Source organism: Corythoichthys intestinalis, chromosome 7, assembly GCF_030265065.1.
Source record: "Corythoichthys intestinalis isolate RoL2023-P3 chromosome 7, ASM3026506v1, whole genome shotgun sequence".
NCBI lineage: Eukaryota > Metazoa > Chordata > Actinopteri > Syngnathiformes > Syngnathidae > Corythoichthys > Corythoichthys intestinalis.
Genome location: NC_080401.1, coordinates 35,244,181 through 35,257,199, shown reverse-complemented (window position 1 = coordinate 35,257,199; position 13,019 = coordinate 35,244,181). Strand labels below are relative to the sequence as shown.

Sequence of the window (13,019 nt, the reverse complement as noted above, 5' to 3'; positions counted from 1 at the left end):
TTGTACCGTTACACCCCTAATCTGAGCATATATCTTGTAAATTAATTTTATTGCTGACGCTGCATTTTGGGGTCATCAACATGTTTCGCCCCTCTCGCCACAAAAGTCAAACTCCGCCTATAGTTGTGCGCTGATTTTTCTAATGTGAAATTAAAAAAAAAAAAAACATTTCAACTTCAAATTTTTCCCTTTTTTTCTTGGAATGTATTGCCATTGCTATTTCATTGGCATCATTTGCTCCGTATGTACATTAGTACATTAAAACAATCACTACAAATACAAATATCCAAACATGGGGTGAACAATTCACATACAGTTAACAAAATTACAAGAACAAATACGTAAAAGGGTCAGGGTTATTTTTCAACACGAGCTGTATTGTTTCCAAAGTCTCTTCATCCTTATAGCCTTGGTGTTCAAGGAGAAACTTAAATCGTCCAAGTATAAAGAAAACATTTTTCCTAAGACATGAAAATTTGGTGTTTGATTTACCAATTTTTGCTCAAGTGCACCTGTTGTTTTAGGGTCAGGAGCTGTCAGTTGATGACGTAAAAATGGGGCGACTAGAAAGTGGGGCTTGACTCCACCTTTCCTGAGCGCCATCTCAAAGGTATGCTGCTCGCTTCGGCTCCAAACATTGATTGATGCGGAAATGACCAAGTTGTGCCAGCTTGATATACGCGTCGTTGGCCCGCATTAGCTGTCGCCTTTCGACCTCCTCCGCTGGCTTTATATCGCCCTCTGCGCCCCCCAAAGAGTGAGTAACTAACACGCCATTAAAAAGCTTTCTAAATGTACGCTTACTGACTTGAGTTCAATTACACTTTCATCCCGCCAAGCAGCGCCCTGCTCAGTTATACTTCCTGGACTTTGAAATCATGTTAAAATTTCACTTTCTGCTATTTAAACGTCATAGGTGACTTTTGTGGCCATAATAACTGTGAATGTCGATATCATGCCCGTTGCAGGCATTGGGTGTCATAGGTTTGCACCTGCAGCCACATAATATGAGCTCATTGACACGCACTTTAACTCATTACCTGCAATTGACAACGATAGACGTACAATTCATTTCAACTGGGAGGAATAGTTGTGAATGCTGATGTTTGAGTGCCATGGTCAGCGCCTGACGTCCAATCCGTTTTGACTAGGAAGGTTGGTCAAAATGGATTGGACGTGTATCGCCGTCACTTGCAGCCAATGTGTGCCAAGTAACTGTGCATGTTAGGTCGATAGTAAATGTAGTTAATTGCAGCCTTGTTGTTGTAACCCATCATTAAAAAGCCATACATGAGCATGGTCAGGTGACCTTGAACCTGCTGGGCAAGAATGCTAATAAATGAAAAATTATTTCTTGCAAATAGGGCAGTCCTCATTGGCTGCATTGACGGCACTCCTTGTCAAAATTTATTGGACGTCTGGCGCCGTTAATGTTGCAGTCCTTCCAGTTTAAATGAATTCAAAGTCTTCTCGTTGTAAATGGCAGGCAAAATACTATGAAATAAACAAAATAAACTTTAGTGTGTTATTGGAGGCCATAACTGGTGTATTTTTCTTCATCTAAATGTTCTCAATTTCGTTTGCAAAATTCAAAAAGTAATTTTTTGTAAAATATGTGAAAATAAATGTTTGATAATTTATAAGAATTGATCATATTTAATTTTCAATTACTAAGTGTCACTTCCGAAATAAAGGGCTAAACCAATAGTTCTTATAGATTAAATGCAATATATTGAACATAAAAGTTAATTTGTATGTAGGGTTTAAATTGATCAAGTCAACTCTATTGTCAAGTGTGTATATAAATAGCAAACATACCGCACAGATGAGATTTTCGACTTCATTCACAAAAACGCAAGGTAAAATGCAATGAAAGGTTGCGGTCCACTCTCATGTTTCAACATTCATTTAACATACAAGGTAATAAAAAGTATTAATAAGTTCAGGTGACAACATGAGGACCGTTGTTGTTAAGATAAGGTTGTACGTGGTGGTGCAAATAACTCAATCAGTCGGCAGCAACCTGAATTGTCTTTGAGATGGGTGAGTAGGGTCACCTGCAATCCTGGTAGCTTTGTTGTTGACCTGTGCCCTTATGCAAGTGTTTTGAAAAGGCATTGAATTTAATCTGGTAGGGCTGAAATTCATTAAATTTTATTTTTTGCTGCTTAATAGAGGTTTTTTGTGCGTGTGTGTGTGTGTGTGGGGGGGGGGGGTTGAAATTTGTCTTGACATTTGGAAAAAACTTGGTCTTTAACTAAATTTCACTTGATGGAACCCTTTCCAAACCATAATTCGTAAAAATCTTTTATAAATCTATAAATAAATTGCATGTATTTAGAAATATAGATTTTGCTTTTGACGTCAATGTGATGTACTTGGCTGGATAATACTCTGAAAAGTTAAGTGTTCTTTAGACATGTGCCTGTTACCGGTTTCAAGGTATACGGTGGTATGAAAACGTCAAGGTTTCAAAACTGCAAAAATTTTCCGTCATACTGTCCCTAAAGTATTAGTTATGTTTTATGTCCCAAAAACGCATGGAGAAATCCCTCACTTGCAGCTGTAAGGCTCAACCTTCCCCCATCAGTGTCAGTGAGTCAGCTGTACTACAAAATGGCTGGAGGAGGTGAAGCTCCTGAAATTTTTCCTCCATCGAAGAAAACAAAATCACTGGTATGGGAATACTTCGGCTACAGAAAAGTTAGACTGCCGTGGCTTAGAGGAGGAGGGACAACCGACATGTAAAACGTATGCGGAGGGTGGCTCCCGAGAAAAAAATTCCTCCACTAGGATTTCGCATTTGTAAAATTAAAGGTTAGCAAGCACTGTCATGAATGTTTCCCACGAGCTACGAGAGTTAACTCCAGCATGTTTAGTGTGTCTAGCGGTGAAAAAACATGTTGTGTCCTTTTTCTCTCTGGCAACTGTCTGTGTTGAGAAAGAGCGAGTGTGTGTTTATTGTAAACATGATACGAGTCATACACACGTCTGTTTTATGGAAAATAATTCAATTATTTTAGTTCTGATGGCAACAATGTTAAGCTCTGCCTGTCAGTTTAGGCTCACCTAAAGGACTGCAGTTATTTTAATTTTAGAATATTTTTTAAAATGTATTTTAACTTAACATTATACTTATGTTCCAATTTGCGAATGTTTTGAAAAATAAAAATCCTGTTCAATGGAATTATTATTTTTTCCCTCCATCTCAAAGAAACACATGTTAGAGCTGTAATTGCAATACCGTGAGACCGTTAAATTTTGGCTTAAAGACCAAATGTGAAGTAATTTCATAAAATGCCAAATAGGGTCACAATGAAAGTAATTAAACGTTGTCCAACAAATAAAGCATGAAAAAAATAATTTATATGTCGTATATTTGACAAAATAATCGCGTTTCCGAAGTTCGAGCCTGAAAGGGGACGAACCCGGAAGTGATACGTCACACCGAGAACAGCGATGACAGCGCTCCATACGGCCGCCCTACAAAGCCCTTCAAACAATGATTCAAGTAAATGACTCTAGTTACCTTTCAGCTAACGTCGCTACCATCTACTGTTCATTCCACAACAGTTGGCAGCTCTGCTTTGACAAAGTCATCAGTCATCTATCCAAAAATCACACTTTTTTGCAAATCCTTGATCATAAGCAGACCAGTTGAGGAAGCAGGCATCTTCGAAGTGTTTGTAGCAGAGAACACTACTTGATGATGGCGTGATTCATTCGCTTCGTGCGAATAAAAGATGTCCATTTACGTGCCCTGTTATCCTTTGGCCACTCATATAACTTTTCTTTAGATTGAGCACAATACATAGCCACACACCACAGTGGCATCTTACCGAGAAGCAATGCAACAATACTGTTCTATGGCGGACTTCCCTTGCAGTTCTGTGTGACTTAATTTCCGAAGATTTCCGAAGATTGTTGAAGAAAAGCATTTTCGTTGTCAAGGCGTTGCTATGGGTTAAACAAAGAATCTGGAAGGGTTGCGTTAAAAAAAAAAAAAAAAAGAAAGAAAATATGCTTATAATTGTTTAGCCATTGATATTATTCAAAAACATGGTTGGCCAACCTTACTTCACATTTGGTCTTTAAGGTTATCATATAGTTAGAATATCATACGGGCACGTGCCTTGTGTACTTGTTTATTTTTTCTTTTTCTGGTCATGTTTTTGATCCAAACTTGACCCAATACTGTAAAATATTTATCGCTGAAACATATCCTTAACTATTTGTAACATTAACCCGAGTGCCATTTTGTGTTACATGCAAAGTAATGATGTGTAAACATTAATGGTAAATTGCTCTGAGCAACGGGGCTCATCCCCCTCTCCCAACCCCCAATTAGGTCATGTCCTTGTCATACTTATTTTGTCACACTTTGTAAAGGTTTATACAGTGGGGAGAACAAGTATTTGATACACTGCCAATGGGAAAACCCATTGGCAGTGTATCAAATACTTCTCCCCACTGTATATATGAAGGAAGTTGTATTTACAAGTGAGGCATATTGTGTTGCACAGGGTGTTTGATTATGTATAACTAGTGGTTCACACAGCAAACTGTTACTGTTGGGGTCATTTTTAGCCAAAATACAGTACAGTGCTTGATTATCTACTAACAGCAGGTTAAAATGACCACTACGAGACAGTGAGGTTTTAAATGCTAATATTTGCATGTGTCCTTACTAGAAGGATAAAGTTGAATCAAAGTGGGTGAATATTTCTTTGCTAACAAAGCAGCCAGCAAATGTACAACCACCATCGTTATGTTGCCTACACAAACACTTAAAACCACAACAAACAAAACCCCATCTTTGACAACAACCATCACAACTGCAATAAGTCATGAGTGAACTATCAGAGTTTATCATCCTCTCTTAAGAATTGGCACTCTGGATATGATGAGTATGTTATTCCTTTTCTGTATAAGTGTGAATTAAAAGATAAAAGTCACAAGAGGGATTTGCCAAGCTGGCAACACTTTGCTCCTCTCTGTTCACTGCTATGTTGTTTGTGCAAGTAATGCACACCAGCCAGGATGCAGTTTGATCTATGTAGGCCACAAAAATGGGTGGGCAGGATATGAAGTCCTGAGCCACTTGACAGTTAAACAGGTGAGCTGAGCAAACAAATACATATACTGTTTTTGGCACAGATTTTAAAGAAAGCCCTACGTTTGGATGGTCAAGTTATGGAAACTCTTAACAGTTAAAGAGCTGCTGCTGACTGTCAGTTGTGATAATTGAGTGAAAAATGAGCAAGGGGCAAGCTCATTCATCTAAAGTGTTATTTGTTGCAGTCTTGCTTCTGAGTGGTTGAATTTGAGACTTTTATAGAGTCGTGTCAATACAGCTATTAATTTCCTGTCACAGGAAGTCAGATTAGTGGAAGTGTGTGTTTGCTAAATTTGCAAATTGTTCCCTCATAGTTGTGTTCCAAAGCTATTAGTTTATCATTAGCCTCCATTTTACGAGGGTGAATTTGAGAATGTCAAGTTGAGATTTTCATATTTTGCTTTAGTCTTTAGTGAGAAACCTGCAATGAGTGACAGGAAGCCCAAACACTATGTAGACAAGCCTTCTGTAAAAACAGACTAATAAATTTGAAAATTAGCATTATCAATCATCTTCTGTAATTGAAGGTTAGATCTGCGCCTAATGTTTGCTTGTTCAACCTGTTGCTGTGTAAATATAGTACATGTAAAAAAAAATAATAATTATGCAGTCCTGAATTTTCAATGGCTCAAATGCCTAGTCTCGTGTGTCTTGTTAAGCATAATCATAAAATTGCTTTAAGCGATGATGACTTTTGATCTTTTTTTTTTTTTTTTTTTAAACTGTTTATCTGCTATTTCCAAATGGGATTCATTTCACTGACTGTATGGTTTATACGGTGCAACTTTTCATGCCGTCATTCATCAGATTTTTAAAGACATGTTTATTCATGGCGTCATTGTGTCCGAGTGGTTAGCACGTCCGCCTCACAGTTCTGAGATTAAGGGCTTCCTGTGTGGAGTTTGCATGATCTCCCTACGCCTTCGTGAGTTTTTTTTTTTTTCTGGGTAGTCCAGTTTCCTTCCAGATCCCCAAAACATGATTGAACACTTCAAATTGTGAGTACCGTACTTTTCGGACTATAAGAAATACTTTTTCGCCTCCATTTTGAATCTTGCGGCTTACTTGTTGATTTATTTGGGTTAATAGGTAACATTTTATTTGACAGCGGCATCATAAAATCGTCATAATTATGACATGGCACTATCATGGGCATTACTGAATGCTTATGACAGATGTCATTAAGTGTCATCCGGCAAATTATGTCATTAACTCCATTAATGTCCAGCTCGGATCTTTTACATCCATTCAAAAGTTAGATAATTTGCCATATAACACTAAATGACATCTGTAATAGGCATTCATTCATGCTCATGATAATGTCATAATTATGACTGTCTAATGACAGTCTTATGGCGCCACTGTCAAATAAAGTGTTACGCAGTGATGGCCATAGGAAGCTTCTTGAAGCAATGAAGCTTTGCAGCGGACTGGTTCAAAGCTTCATGGTGGTTCATTTGATCTCATGACGAAGAACAAACGCCGTTTTCGTGTCAAATTTGGTGGGTGGCAGCTTATAGTCAGGTGCGCCTTATAGTGCGAAAATTACAGTGTATGGATATGTGTGTGTGAGTTAATGGTTATCCTTCTCCTTGTGCCCTGGAATTGCCTGGCAACAATTCAGGGTGTACCTCTCCTAGTGCCCATAGTTAGCTGGGATGGGCTCCAACACCCATGCGACCCTCATGAGAATAAGCGGTAGAAGATGAAAGAATGTTAATTCATGAAAGAATTAGATCAAAGTTCGTTCGCGTAAAATGAAAAAGTGACGCACCAGAAGTGAATGTCGTACCATTCATACCAAAACCCTCGAGTAAGCAAACTAGTCTACCGAGTTAGTTTTACGCTTTCCCCACTTGTCTTGTCCCATACGTATGCTCTTGGAAACAAAAATGTTTTACCTTCAGGGTTACCATTTTAATAGTTGTGGGATGTTGAAATGTACTCTTGACATGCATTTTGACAGTTTGCAGGCATTCTTGCAGTTTTCTGGTCCTGGAAAAGGCACATTTAGTGCTGTTTCACATGAGACCAAGAGGACCAGGGTCCGGTTGGAGAGCTACCTCGCAAAAACACTTGCAAATGACTTGTTGAAAAGGTTCAGCATTCACACTGCGCCAACCAAACTTTCCGAGTGACATCACGTGGACGAAAGGCACACTCGTTGATTGGACAAATAGAAGAAGAAATGCCTACCTCCTGGAAGGGAAGGGAGCGTGCATTGTCAGTGTTTGTGAGGAACCAAACTCCTGTTGGAGTTTTCGCCCGGATGCCGTAAGTGTTGGACACAGGGCTTTAAGTAGTTAAGACTTTACAGCCCGTAAAGTCCTGTAAATTATAGACATGACAAATGCAGGCGAGAAGCTTTAGCTAAAAGACTTTCTTCAATACTGTTGGGCCGGCCCGTCTCATGTGGCTGTTGGGGTGAGTGCCAGGGCCGCAATCGACTTGAGACGCTACCGCCAATGCCAGTGCTGTTAAACATTATTGTGCTTCCTCAGATTTTATAATTGTGACAAATGTTAATTTCTTTTAGTTTTATTAACTCGAGTGTAATTTATTTGAAATATCACCCCGAAGGGTCTTTTATTTATTTACACAAGTTCTATTTAATACATTTAAACTAAATAAAAGCGTTTTAAGTATTTTTTCCCCTGCCTTTTTTGTACCAAAAATAAACAGATTTGAGCACTTCAACAACCGAATTGAAATTAAATTTTTATGTACCGTTACACCTAGAGGTGGGAATCTTGGGGCGCCTAACAATTCTGTTGCGATTACGATTCAGAGGCTATGATACGATAATAAATCGATTATTGATGCGCCCCAGCTATTAGCTGCTTTTAACGTTTCTTACATTAGTTACAACAATTTCATAAAAAATCCCCTCAGGCTTAATATACTGGCCGATCGATCGGGTCCTATCACGTCATTTTCAAAGTATCGGAATCGGCAAAATAATATCGGCCGTGCCTTTTTTTTAATATATATATTTTAATTAAATCGTTTTCTAATTGTATTTAACGTTACAGACATAATATGTTACATTCATCCAGAGGCTTTAGTTTAGGTTTAATGTTGGATTATCCAAACTATACCGAAGATGGTGGCAAATAATTTATTGAATAATGTTTCACGCTAGATTTTGTATAGCGATTAATATCTGCGCTGTATGTCCATTCCATTTAATGTGGCGCTCAATCAATTGTGACGCCGTTTTGCTTAGTGGAGAGATACAGTTCTAAATGAGTAGGGTGAAGGGTAGCAGCCTTTGGAATTAATTTTCTTTTTTAACTTAACCTTGCTAACCCTCTCCCTATGATTAGCACTTGTATGGGATGCGCTCTGGGGAAATAAGGTATTATTTGATTTCTGTCTTTACACTCCAACTTATTTCATAAAGCAGAGATGATATATCCATTGTTAGCACGACTCACAGTCATGGTTTTACGTCTCCATCATGGTTCAACTTTCCCATCATGCCTTGGGGCATGCTGCACTGCAGTATCATATACTGAAAGCTCAACAAATACACTAGATGGCAGTATTTAGTCACAATACACAAAGTCCCAAGTCTTTCTATCCGTGGATCCCTCTAACAGAAAGAATGTTAATAATGTAAATCCCATCTTGAGGATTTATTGTCATAATAAACAAATACAATACTTATGTACTGTATGTTGAATGTATATATTCGTCAATTTTTTTCATTTTTTTCTTAATGCATTGCCAAAATGTATATGATCGGGAAAAATTATCGGGAATGATTGGAATTGAATCGGGAGCCAAAAAAAGCAATCGGATCGGGAAATATCGGGATCGGCAGATACTCAAACTAAAACGATCGGGATCGGATCGGGAGCAAAAAAACATGATCGGAACAACCCTAATTTCAGTATCAAGTTAACCGTTCAAAACGGTAAATAAAATACTCAAGTCCCCATTCTGTATCAGCAGCTTTAAACTACAATTTAATGTTGTGAATCAACGGTTAAAGTTGTTAAAATTGTTCACGTTATTCCATAATTTTCCTTCTGTCTACTTTCGACGTGAAAGTTTTAAAACTGTTTCTTCATTTAAAGATAGATTCAAGTCAAGGTTTTGCAGATTTAGGAGTAGTTTAGATTAAAAGTGAATTAGGTTCGCTCGGAAGGTTCGCTACAACAGCCTTCCAGAGAAATATACTGCTTTAAGATGGCGGCTGTTTACTAATGGTTGTGAGTCTGTCATTTGGCATCTAGTTTTCTACACATGTGCTGCTAACGCCGCAGAGTCTGTCATTTCGCATGTAGTTCTTCATACTGTACATGTGATATCTACCGTAGCATTATGTGGGCGTAGTTTGTAGCGGTTGTCTGCCACAGTCTGGTATTAAATTTTTTATCTAGCGGCATGAGTGGAGCCAGAGCCGTGAGTTGAGCTTGATGTTTACCTCAGTCCGTTCCTCATTGCGTCCCGAAGACCACGCTGGCTGTGTATTAGTCCTGCTTTACTGAGCATATTTCAACAACTGGAATTTGGATGTTTGAGAATCATTCTCGAATCTTCCACAGCCGAATCGCAAATAATCTAAGAATCGGAAATTTCGCACACCTCTTGACACGTGAGTGTCTTTGAATTATTAGTTGTAGCTTGGCACTCTAATGATGTTACAGCAAATCTCTCAACATTAATAGTTTTGCTTCACCAAAAAAAAATGTCCTTTATAATGCAAACAAAATCTTGCAACAATGTACATACAGTAAAAGGCTGGGTTTTTAATTAAACTAATTGCAAACCATCCAGTTTACATCCACCCAATGCTAAATTAGCAGTTCAACTTTGTCCAACAGTCCATTGCAGACATGATGTAAGGTAATCACAATGTTTCTCATTGAAGAGCCACGCCCATGCATTTACAGAATTCTTATTTCAAACTGGCCAACCCACCATGCAAATAGACTTGCATCTTCTTAAAAGCAGTTTCTCCACCATCGGGCAGTAGCTCATTCATAAAGATGGAGCTGTGCACTTTTGTAGTTTGTGGAAAGTTCCAGAAGTGTGAAAGTGGGAGAAACCTGCGGAGGAGGGAGGGTGTGGCATTGGGCGCACGAGACAGGTAAAGATCTACCTTGTCTGAACAAGATGGGGGTGATGCTCTCTCAACTGCCCACCCTCATACACATTTCTACACCCACAGTCACCCAAACACAATGAGACAAAGGAGTGTGAACATTTCAGTCCTCAGGCTAGTAGTGCGACATTCCAGTATTCTGGTGGGGGGGCTGTAACAGTAAACTTCAGTAGTTAGTCTTCTGTTATTACAATCATTAATTTTCCTTTTGAATAATTTTAACTTCAACTTTTGTAACTACAAGGAACAGAGGTGCCTCTAGCCCCTGCAAATACTGCAAACGCAAGTAGAATCCTGCTTTGGTTAGGGTTCCCAGACATTTATCTGCAATATAATCTGCTAACTGCTGCTTGGAGTTGCATGACCTGAGCTGTCATTTTCCCTAGTGGTGCATCAGCAACTCTTTAAAAAAATAATTCTGGGCCTGTAGAAAATGTGCAATGGATATTAAAAATCAATGTACCCCTTTATTAATATTTTTTGAGAATTAAAAAAAATAGCTCAGTAAAGCCTTTTAAATTTGTTTCGGTGTTAATCAGAAGCGCTTTACATGGTGGAAGATATATATATATATATATAATATATATATATATATATATATACAGTGGTATCTACATACGATCGCTTCGACATCCGACGTAAAATTTGACTCGCCATTTGTTTCTACATCCGACGACATGCTCGAAATACGACGACAATGGCAGCACCGCAGACGAATGCATGGCGGATTTTCTTGTGTGACAAATCAACACAGGTTTCAGAAAAGGTTGGTACAGGTGGTGAAACAAGGAAAAAGTTGACGCTTACCTTCTAAATGAAGATGCAAATGACAGAAAAATATGAGCGTAGGGTGGGCATCCGTGAAATGGCTCAACAATACATCTCCACGGTCCTCCTCCGACCATCGTTCGCCAGTCTTTATAAGTTAAGCTGACAATTCTTATTGTGGTAACATCTCCAGAGAAATCGCCAGCTTCGCCACGTTTTCATCATTTCTTTCACAACTTATTCAACACAAAACGCCTGCTGTCTGCCGCAATTGACGATGTTCTCAAGAAAGCATTGAAAGCGAAAGTAAACTTTCACCCGCTCCTCTCGCTCCCCTCCCTCTTTGTCACGTCAGCGCCGCGGTGCCTTCAGGTACAGAAAAAAACGTCCGCCTTATTAGAACCCGTTTCGTTACACTATTACAGGAATTATTATTATTATTATTATTATATTATTAATCCGATTTTTATTTATTATTTATTTGTTTTGCTATATGTAATTGCCATTTGTAATAGTACCAGCAGTATTTTTTAAGGATTTAGTGCAGGTTTTTGGGCTGTGGAACGAATTAATGGAATTATAATGTATTCCTATGGGAAAATCCTGCTCGACATACGACCATTTCGACTTACAAACAAGCTCCTGGAACGGATTAACTTCGTATGTAGAGGTACCACTGTATATATATATATATATATATATAAAAACATGGGTTTGAGCTAGGGATGGGTGTCCCCCCCCCCCTTTTTTTTTTTTTTTTTTTACCGGTAGTTCAATACAATTGTTTCTGCCATTGTGTTTTAGCATTGGTCTTGCAGGCGCTCAATAATTGAAACATTTGGTGCGCAATATTTGTGATGTTCTTCATAAGTTTAGCTTCACAGTTTACCTCACCTGGAGGGCAATGAACCTCTTAAAAAACATTACTCATTTAGGTACTGTTCAAAATCAGCCAAACTGGTCGGTTTGTTTCTGCATATGCATACAGTCGATTTAAATATTACCCCGAGTGACCACTGAAATTGATCTGAAAATGTTCTGATGTTGGATCTTAAAATCGCTTAGTCCTAGTTAGAACTTTTTTTCCCTTTTTGTTTTAATATGGTCACATATGAAGGTGTCGTTATTTTATTTGATTGGTTCCCCTCGAAAAGATCATTTTTAGTTTTAGGTTGCATTAATGGTGGAAATAAACTAGCCTTTTTTGTTGTTGTTAAATCCATCACATATTTATGAATTTACAACATTATTTATTTTGGCTGTGTTTTTCCAGTACAAACAACCACCCCAAATGGAAAAAAAAAAAAAACACATGGTATTGTGAACTGTTGGACCTTTTTCATAAATTACAAATTATATGGTGTTGACCACAATGCACAAAATAATCCCTCATTTGAAGGGGGAATTATAATATGATTTCCTTTTGTAAATTAAACATTGGAAAGTGTTTCTCTCATACTACATAACTGAGGATGTTTAAGTTTTTTTTCCCCTCTCTCGTAACGACATAGTAGTAGAGCAAGTCTTGTTGACATTGAATTGCCACTAGCATAGAGTGACACCTGCTTGTTATGTTCTTGCTCATTTTCTACATTGGCTCCATCCGTGGTTGCCTCAGGTGTCACCCTAATATATTTTTGTCCTCCCACTGATTTGATTTATTGAATTTTAAGGTGGTTAAATTCTATTGGCGTGTGTTCTGCAACGTCAAACACGTTTCTACTTTTTCATTTGTGACCGCTAGAGTAGTAACTGCTCCACGAGTAACATTCTTTTGTTATTCTATAACGTGCTGTATCTTTCAACGTTGGTATGTAACTACAAGTTGCTTTGTTTTGGTTTTTGAAGGGGGGCTTTTTATGTTTGCTCATTTTGAAGACATTTTCCATGCAAAGACAAAAAGCTTTTTGTTGTGAACTCCAATTCTAGATTTTATAAAGTTTTGACACTTGTCATTAAGGGATTAATTTAACCAGTTTTTCATTATTGTGGTTGCAGTTCTGCATCAGTGTAGAATTGTAC

The 13,019-nt window shown here is 38.1% G+C and overlaps 1 protein-coding gene across 3 annotated transcripts in view; it reads left to right on the top strand.

The window, feature by feature from the left end:
• Positions 1-573: 573 nt before the first annotated feature.
• The window catches only part of elovl1b (ELOVL fatty acid elongase 1b), a 37,879-nt gene continuing 25,433 nt past the window's right edge, over positions 574-13,019 (top strand). For all 3 annotated transcript variants that reach the window (XM_057841739.1, XM_057841736.1, XM_057841738.1), the window contains exon 1: positions 574-757. The gene's annotated coding sequence lies outside the window, so the exon portion shown is untranslated. The remainder of the gene's footprint in view (positions 758-13,019) is intronic.